At 44.9% G+C, this 9,598-nt stretch overlaps 1 non-coding gene across 1 annotated transcript; it reads right to left on the bottom strand.

Moving 5' to 3' along the window:
* Nucleotides 1-5,571: 5,571 nt before the first annotated feature.
* TRNAY-GUA (transfer RNA tyrosine (anticodon GUA)) lies at nt 5,572-5,654 on the bottom strand. Its single transcript has one exon. It is a non-coding gene; the product is annotated as a tRNA-Tyr (tRNA).
* Between the last annotated feature and the right edge of the window lie 3,944 nt (nt 5,655-9,598).

The following is a 9,598-nucleotide window of genomic DNA, read 5'->3' as shown; positions in this document are numbered from 1 at the left end:
ACATCAGAAAAAAAAGGACTTTTTGAAGTTTGAGTGAGGATAATTGTCTTAAATTTCGGAGAATCGGCTGAAAAAACGCGGAATTGTCTTCGCCTTTGTAAGCTAAAATGTCCAGTAAAGCCTATCTCGCTTTTAGCCTTCATGGTGAATGGCCCACCCTTTCTTTGAACCTTGTCAATGATCGAACGAACTTACAGATATGAACTGAGTGCCATTTGATGAGTAAGATCGAACAAGGGAGAGGGATATGGAAAGGATGAAGTAATGAAAGAGGAAGTCATTGCTAGTAGTAACGACTTGTCACGATCCATTGGTTCATATAGAATCCATGTCCTAGGTCTATCAAAAAACATTCTTTTCGCTAAGCGTATATAATAAAATAGAGTGAAAGGGTCCACCCCGAAACCAAGGGGGTACTAACTAACAGCTGAGTCCTCTCCGAACCGCAGGAGATAGTTGCCCATCATACGGCTCACCAACTTCACTTGCCTCTAAGGGGGGCTCGCTCCGGGCAGGTTCGGATCACTTACTATACACGGCCCTACGAAGGGGTTAGGAGCGTTTTCAAGATGATTCTTTCTTTGTCGAGACGAAAAAGGAACCCATCTTTTCGATTGCAAAATGTGAGTCTGTTTTGCCCACTTTATCCATCCCCCTCTATCAAAATGATCAAAAAGGCATTTCAAATGCTTCTTATTCCCGTGTTTGATCTTATCCATCTCTGCCCCGCTTCCATGTGGGCAGAGACCCCTGTAGAGAATGAAGAGGAGCCAAGGATCTTACTCTCAAGAGTGCTTCGATAGGCTCCACTCTCTCCCCTGAATAAGTCAGGCTCCGTTAGCCTGGGCTGAGATGGGGATAACGAGTCGACGATTGAAGCCCCCAACGTTCTGCCAGACACTGGACAGGGGTAAGCTCTGTAAATGTGTAGAGCCAAGTGTAGTGTGGTGTAGTAGTAGGCACTTCTAGGCCCCTTCCCGGCTACTGGATCACTCCAGTGCTTCGGGTACTACGGACCCTCTGCCATCCATTGCAGCAGAGCCGTTTCATGAGCGGGGGGGCTAAGCGCAGTTCTTTGAATCAAAGGTTTCATGAAATCGAAATCGATTCTTTTTTAGATATCTGGATAGATGGATGGATCTATCTTTCTATTCAGATATCTTTTGCAATCAGCCCCAAATCCTTGATTTGGCCAGGAAACAAAGCACTGCTTTGGGCCCAGGAAGCGAAGGGAATGAGCTCGGCTGCTTCTCCCCCACACTTCTTTATTTCTCCGTGCCCCTTCCGCATGCGCTTCGCGCGCCATTGGCGCTTTGCTCTCCTCTTATTTCTTCATTGGAGGGTTCGGATGGACTTCGCCGTTCTTTCCCAACGAAAATGGAAAGGGCTGTATCACATCGAGATGTCGATTCGTTTTCCGCCCCAAATGAGATGGGGAATTAGTCACCTCTGTCCCTTCATCTTTTTGAAAGGAATCGAGGCCCGGCCCGGCTCGCGTCGTTCCAACAACCGACGGGGAGCACCTCAGTATACGATCGCGCGCAGTAACTGGGAGTCCTATTACACCTAAGGCCAACTTCCATTCACCAAACCCAGGTTCATCTCGTGTAGTGATTGTGGACTCGTACAAGGATATGGAGTCGACGGTTGATGTATCAGACTCGACCCTGTCTTTCGTAGCATGCATTCCCATCTGTGTTGCAACTGATTCGGTAAGCTACGTGTCCGGTGCACGGAAAACTGCCTTCGGTCTCCCAACCTTACTCATGGCAACCTTCCGGCCGCCCAACGACCTATAACGCTAGTCACTACTCCCACTGGGGCTAGGAAGTAAGCCCCACAACCCAAAGCGGCGAAGAACAAATAGAATTTGCTACAAAAGCCGGCTAACGGGGGTATTCCTGCGTATGAGAACATTGTAATGGAGAAGGTCATAGCCGAAATAGGATTCGTTTTGGCTAGAGCGCCCAAATCCGCTATATATTTGACACGGGTTTGCCGTAATGCTGGAACTATGGCGAATGCATCTATCGTCATTGATGCATAAATAAATATACCAATTAGTAGTGATTGAATTCCTTCTATGGTTCCACATGAGAAACCAGTACGAATATAACCTACATGTCCAATCGAACTATGAGCTAGAGGTCTTTTGACTTTCGTTTGGGCCATGGCGGCCAGTGCTCCTAAGATCATAGAAGCAATGCTGCAGAAAAAGAAGATTTGTTGTAATGTACCCCCATAGGAAGCAACAATAGAAACACGTGACATATTTGCAGAAATAGAGATTTTAGGCGCAATAGAAAGGAATGCTGTCACCGGGGTGGGTGAACCCTCATAGATATCAGGTGCCCACATATATAGAGTCAAAAGAGAGATTGAGTCCGAGGGAGAGGGGGGTTTTCTTGGGGCTCGAGAGATTGAATAGATAGGGCCCCACAAGTTGTTAATTCGCCGCTGGGGAATTCACACAAAAGGGAAGGACTTATTCTCAACGAAAAAAGTGCTCTCTGAACCGAACGTGAAAGTTGTTTTCCATCAGACGGCTGTTCACGTAACTCCACTCTCGGCTTGGATTATATATCCATTTGGTCCGCTCTCGGCCATTCCACACGCTGCCTAGCAGAGACGTGGTTATCTGAAGTGGATTCTCTCTTTTGTAGTAGATGCCGAACCTGCTGCTCAGTGGGCGGGCGCAGCAGCTACATGGACCCCTTTCTTTATGTTGTTGCCAGCGCTTTCCCGGGCCGAGCCGGAATTCTTTATTAGAACGTCGGCAGGCAAAGCCCGAAGGAAGGCTGCTATCCCCTCGGCCTTCTTCCTTTTCGATGAAAAACAAATCGACATCTCAATCTCCGAAAGCGTTTTCCTTACCCAGCTAATATCCCCCCCTTCGTCGAGCCTTTCCTTTAGTGGTAAGGGATATGCACCTTATCTGAACGTCGGCAGGCATTCCGGAATTCTCCTTTTTTGGCCCCGGGTGAACATAGGCTCAAACATGATTGGAGGGGTCCTAGCTACGCCATGCGTTCAATAAAAAAAAAGCAAGCCTCTGGGAAGCTGCAGGGATTACAAAAAGAGGGTGCTTTCCTGTGTTGCACTGAAAAAAGGACAAAGGAGAAGACGCTCTTCGACTTTCTTTCTTCCTCCCGCGCCCGCCTAAGCCCGGCCCGCGTTAGAGGGGAAGATTAGCAAAGCGGAAAAAGACAGAGGGAGGGGGAGCTGCATCTTATTCTCTTCGCGAGAACTTCAGGATCGGAGAAGCATTCGGAAGGGGCGAGGCCTTCATTTCGTTGGCAGAAGCAGAAACGATCCAATCCATTCGGGGCTTCGGGGAACCCAAAAACGAACTCTGTTTACTTTTTTCATAGATAGATGATATATATAGGAATAATATATACATCCCTTTACTTTAGATGTCTATGTATCTATTTTGGAATCATCTCCCGATTCTCTTTTTTTTCTAATTCGCACTGCTCTTTCTCTCTAAATTGCATCAAAGAAAATAGAGAGAGAGAGAGAGCAGATGGATCCTATCCCCTATAACGAACACTCATTCCTATCTATTGATAGAAAAGAAAGATCTTCGTCACGGACTTTTTCTTTGTTCTTTTTTTTTTTAGATTGGAGGAATTCCTCATATCCAAGGCAGCTCCCCACAAACACCCCACCCATATGACTATGCCCCCTTTTGAATCGACAGTAGATTGGGCTTCATAGCTACTTTCATTCTAAAGACGAATATTAGTCAATAGGCAGGCTTCTTTCAGTAGCAAACATATTCATTTTCACCGGGCTCCGCGCACCTTTGGTACTTCTGGAGGGCAAGCAGTTTTATAGTGACTTCTTTCTTAGGGTAGGGCGACGAATACTTCCAATTCCGGAAAGGTCATTGGGTCGCCTTTGGAAGCTAAAGCGAAAGTTGTAGAAAGCCGGGAGAAAAAGCGAAAGCTTGCTCGAAACGGCCTATACCCTAACCCTCGGAAGCGAAGACGCAAAGCGTCACTTTTTTCAAAAGGAAGGAGTTTTTTCTGACTGAATCCATCCATAAAGCCGCCAAGGAAACGAAGTTCGTTCCCTTTCATCAAGTGGGTAAGGTAGGCAAACCACTTAAGCTTTGCCTTAGACTGACGGAACAAAGCTAAGAAGTAGGCTGAATGGAAAAAGGAAAGGGACAAGGGCGGTCGTCGCTTGGCGCGAAGGCTGCTGGTTCGGTACGGTACTAAAGGTCCTCGGACTTCCAGGCGGTTTTTCTTTTGGGCTGCTGTGAACCCTTGGATCTCGCCAATACAGCCTCCTATGGTTTTCGTTACCGAGATATCTTTTCTTTTTTCCCAGGGATTTTTTGGGTAATCAGCTCCCATGCTGCAAACAGTCAAATCTGAACCTTGTCGCTCTTCTTTCCTCGTGGGCAGGAAGCACACCAGCAGCGTGCGTTGCGTGATTCCACTGTGTTTTTTGCACTTGACTGGGTGGACAGTTGACCGGAAGATAACTTCGATTCGCCCGGCCAGCAGGCGGGCGGCGTGCTTATCTTGTGTGACAACACTACAGAGCGAGTAGCTCTTCTAGTCGGGCAGCTGTGTGACAACACTCCTGAGAAAGCGGCGCTTTTGTGTAACATGCTATGGTCTCAACGCCCTTACGAGGTAGTGATGAGTTTCACGCGCTCTAAGCCCGGCCCGCGCGCAGTTAGGAGGATTGGCCGCTATCTGAGCGGTACCACCCACCCTACCCTACTACCTATAGGGGGCCGTCCGTCCTACAGCCGCCCGAAAAGGAACTGCAGTAATCTTGAATAGGAATCCTACAGCGATAAAAAGAATCCCCATAAAAATACCACTAGATCGAGCACCAGTGATTTCGTATCCGGTCAAAATCTTGGCTAATTGATCGAAGTGGGTAGCTCCAGTAGACCCATAGATCATGGAACAAATAGGGTGGGTAGGCCCAACCACCACACTACACGTATAGACGCGAACCCCCCTCCTTACCGTACGTGCGACTCTCACCGCATACGGCTCGCACAAAGACTCCAAAATCCATCCCGAGCTTTTTATTCCACCTCTCCCTCCTCTCCAATCCTCGATCAAACTAGCCTTCCCCAGCAAGAAAACGTATCCGCTTTAGCAACAAAGCGCTCATCCCTTGCTTGTTCTTGAGCGCGCAAGGCGCTCAAGACGGTGATTCTTGCTTAAAAAAGGGCTAAAGCACTCCAGCTTCGAAGCTGGAGTTTGCAACTTCAAAACTACAGGTTTTAGCCCTCCTGCTGGGTGGGCGCTTCCTTCGTCTATCGTATGTCTCGCTTGGCTTCGTCCCGAACCAAGGAGGCATGATGGCGGGCGCGTGCGTGTGCCGACTGCAGAGACTACAAGCCGACGCCGGAAGCGACTCGCTTCTATTCTCGATTGGATATAGATGGGGAATCTCTATAGATCGTCTTTTTTCGACAACCTCTCTAAAACGCATACGAGAAAATTGCACTTCACGGCACGGCAAAAAAAAAGAGCTTCGCTCGGTTGGCCCTCCTAGGCTTCCGCCTACTTTCTCTTCTCTTAAGTCTACAACAAGTGGGAGAGGCAGGATTCGAACCTACGTAGAAAACCTTCAACAGATTTACAGTCTGTCGCTTTTGACCGCTCGGCCACTCTCCCCTTCCCGGGGATACGCCCTCCTCAAACAAAGGGTTCCTGAATAAGAAGGATGGCGGCCTTCGTTCTTAAGTTAAGAAGAGCAGATGGAACTATTAGATTTGCTAGCGTTCCGGGAGAATAAATAAGGTCATTTAGTAAGTTCATAACAATTTATGTAAAGCAAGGGGCAAAGCTTCTACGACAGCTTCCCCCTCATTGCCATCGTCGGCCTTCCCCAGCTCCCCTCCTTCGTCGCTTCTGGCTAAGCATCTTTCGGCGGAGGAAAGGAGGCGACTAGTCGCTTCTGGCGAAGCAGCGAGTTCATGAGCAAGTGAATGAACGAGCAGCGAGTGAAGTGCAACAGTCGTAAGTAAGGCTCGCCATGTTCCTAAAAGGAGTGACCATCTTTTCTTCCCTTCTACTGACACTGAGCGAGCAGCAAGCATAGGCAATAGTTTCCGTAGGGGTGGGGCGCAAGCAAGCGTTTTCAGGCTCCGCTAGCTAGCGTACTCTTCTGCTATCAATGAAACCGAAAGAAAAAACCAGTGCCCTTTCGTATAGATCGAGACGCAGTACTTTTTCTTTACTTCTTCCATACTAGGAAGAATGGAAGGAAATCCTTCGATAACACTTCTTCCTTATTTGAAGAAATGATATCCGACGCCCGTGGAAACTCTTTCATTTCAAAAAAGTTCTTCTTCTTAAGAAGCAAATAGCATTTCCTATTGATTTGTCCCCTGGACTAGACCTATGTAGATTCGGAATTATCCGTCGCTACGCTGTTCCCAAGGACTAGCAAAATCGAAATAGCGAAATTCTTGGGTCATCTCAATGGGTTCAGAAACCACACGTTTCTCTGGATCATCATAGCGTACTTCCACATATCCACTCAGAGGAAAGTCTTTTCGTAATGGATGACCCTCGAAACCATAATCTGTTGATATACGGCGTAAATCCGGATGATTGATGGAAGAAACACCAGACATATCCCATACTTCTCGCTCCCACCGGCCGGCTGATGGAAATAGACTGACTACCGGAGATATTCGTGTTACTTCGTCTGCACTTGTTTGTACACGAATGCGTGAGTTATACCGAGTACTCAGTAAATTATGGACAACTTCAAATCTGCGTTTTCGAGAGGGATGATCCACTCCGCAAATATCGATCGAAACTTGAACCCTTGTATAGGTATGCCATTTTAGAAAGCACAACAATGGAAATGGGTAGTCAGTATTGGTATAAGATCTATTCCCATGTTCCGATCTTTTCATTTTATGTACCCATTTCTTGGGTAAAATCTCCCAACTATATTGGAAAATGGATTGGTTATCCATAAATGAAAATAAAGAAAGCTTTATTTTGGTTCCGCTTCTTGCTCTAAGCAGAAAGACTTGTCGGAAATCGCCGGTTGGGTTGGTCCGACCAAGAAAGGCATGGGAGTGGAGAGGCAGAAGTGAAAGACTGGCTACCAATAAAGATCCAAAACTGCACACTTTATATAGTTATGTATCCAGGATCGGCTGCATGCTCTAGTGTTGAATCGGGTATAGAACCCAGGATGCTTGGTTACAATTCCGAATCCGCTAAACCATCGCTCGGGGAAAAGTATTATACAGAGCATTAGTACTTATTCTGATCCTTTCCTTATATTTAGATTCTAGTAGTTTATTTCAGTCGTATTCGTATCCTTACTGCGGTTTAGTAAGGGTAACAAATAAAAGTATGCAGGTTCTATTTTATTGTTCCGAGACATATGATGATAGCATTGAGAATGAGAAATCTTTGCAAAATGCACGTATTATTAAGGAGTTCTGGAACGATTACTACGCTAAGCTGTTGGATATTGACAAAACGAAAAAGACTTCTAATGTTGATATGTATCAGGATGATGTTAGAAAGTTGTTGATTAATGAAAAGAAGAATCAAAATGGTGTGTTTTCCGATACTGAATTAATAGATTTACAGAATCAAATTGCAAATTGCACAATGAAGTTCGATGAGGATAATCTATTTAAAGTAACTCCTAACATAGTAAAGTTCTTGATTAATAAAGATCAGCCTAACGCTAAGCAATATCTAAAGGGTTGCCTACCAAGTAGCTTACCTATGCTTAAGATGTTTGGTATCTATACGCTTGAGGCTATCATGATTCATGTACTAGGCTTGGTATTCAACACTCTTCAGGAATCATCCGCAGTTAAGGCAGCTAGATTTATAGATCAACTTAATTCAACTGTACGAGAACAAGCAAGGTTTCTACAATACAAAGCACCAGGTAGTGGTAAGGTGGAAGCAGTACTCACTAGTAAGGTAGAATCAGTTAAGGATGTTGTTCAGCCCAAAGGTGCTAGCAAAAAAGAGAAAAAGAAAAAAATTCAGTGTCATTATGATATCGGGAAATACTTGCTCCAATTCATGATTGAAAGAAATGTTCTACATATATCAACAGATAGGGGAGTAACAAAAGAAGATCCAGTGCTGGTTCTTAAGAAAGGTCAAGGGTATATAGAGAATTCTTGTTATGTTATGTGCAATTTGAACATAAATCTGCTCCCTATCAAACTCAATCTTCCGATGCTTTGCAAACCCTTGGATTGGCAACCAGCAGAGAGGGGGTCTGATCCTGATACATTATCGGATCTGATAGGAGGTTACTTATGCAAACCCACGGGGGATATCTAGAATCACTTTCGGCTATTAACTTCCCATGACTTAAACCACTTCTATATAAAGTTACATAAAAAAGAATACAAGCAGATGTGTGATATTTTGAATGGGCTTCAGTCTCAAGCGTTTGAAATAAACAAAAGGCTCTTGAGATTTCTGGAAAAGAATCGTCAATGTTTAGTTGAGTGTGGGCTTCTTTTACCAAATGCTCTGGCTCGCGTGAATCCGACAGAAGCCTCAGACATATTGAGGGAGTGCTACTTCAATAACGTCAAAGGTATTAATAATGCTTGTAGCTATAACATACTGTTAAATAAATTATTAAAACAGGTGCAGCAGGCTAGTTATGAAGATTTTGTAATAAGACTTGCGTCAGCATACGAAGGTTATCAATTCTATTTGCCAGCATTCATGGACTTCCGTGGTAGAATCTACCGTTCAGGTGTATTGCATTTTCATGAGCGTGATTTGTCAAAAAGTTTATTACTCTTTTCTGCCGATCATCCTCAACCTCAAGCACAAAACCACCTGTCGGAAAAAAAGAATCTCAGTCAACACTTAGCATGTGCTGCAGCCTTTAAGTATCCAAAGTTCTCGAACTTAGATGATGCCCTTAAATGGTATAACGAACACCAGACTGAAATGTTTACTTCGGACGAAAGTTTCATTCAATTTGCTGCGCAAGCTAGTGATCCATTTTTTTTCATAGCCAAGATCCTTTCTCAGGATGAAGGAGTGAGTAATTATCATCAGGTTCCAGTGACCCAAGATGCGAGTGCGAGTGCATATCAAATTATGAGTTATCTCTTGCTTAACTTAGAAATGGGTAGGAGAACGAATCTTCTTCCATCTTAAGACGGTCAAATCCAAGATGTGTACATGTGCTTGCGGGATGAGCTTAATAAATTCTTGGATACCAGATTGAATAATGTTAGTAGTAGTAATTAGAATAAAAAACTCATAGATTCTATGTTAACCAGAAAGTTCGTCAAAGGATTGTTTATGCCATCTCCACAGGGGTCCGTCCGGTTCTTCCTCAAATGGGTTGCCTCAATCTTTATCAAAGTTTTGGTATCTAGCTTATCCAGCTACAGTATAGTATACTCCTTCCTTGCTCGATAGAGCTCTTTGAATCCGCTTCAACTAAATGCGTAAAATAGAGTAATTTCTTCAAAAGCCAGTTTCTTTCGAGAAGGCAGGAGGCCCATAGCGAGTTACAATAGTGCCAGTTCTTGTACGGAAGGCCGTAATTCCGGTAACCTCGACTGCTCTAAGAATGATCCGGGCTAGCCGGG

Source organism: Aegilops tauschii, unplaced genomic scaffold, assembly GCF_002575655.3.
Source record: "Aegilops tauschii subsp. strangulata cultivar AL8/78 unplaced genomic scaffold, Aet v6.0 ptg000770l_obj, whole genome shotgun sequence".
Lineage (NCBI taxonomy): Eukaryota > Viridiplantae > Streptophyta > Magnoliopsida > Poales > Poaceae > Aegilops > Aegilops tauschii.
The sequence above is the reverse complement of the archived record's forward strand: the minus strand, read 5'-3'. Positions and strand labels throughout refer to the sequence as shown.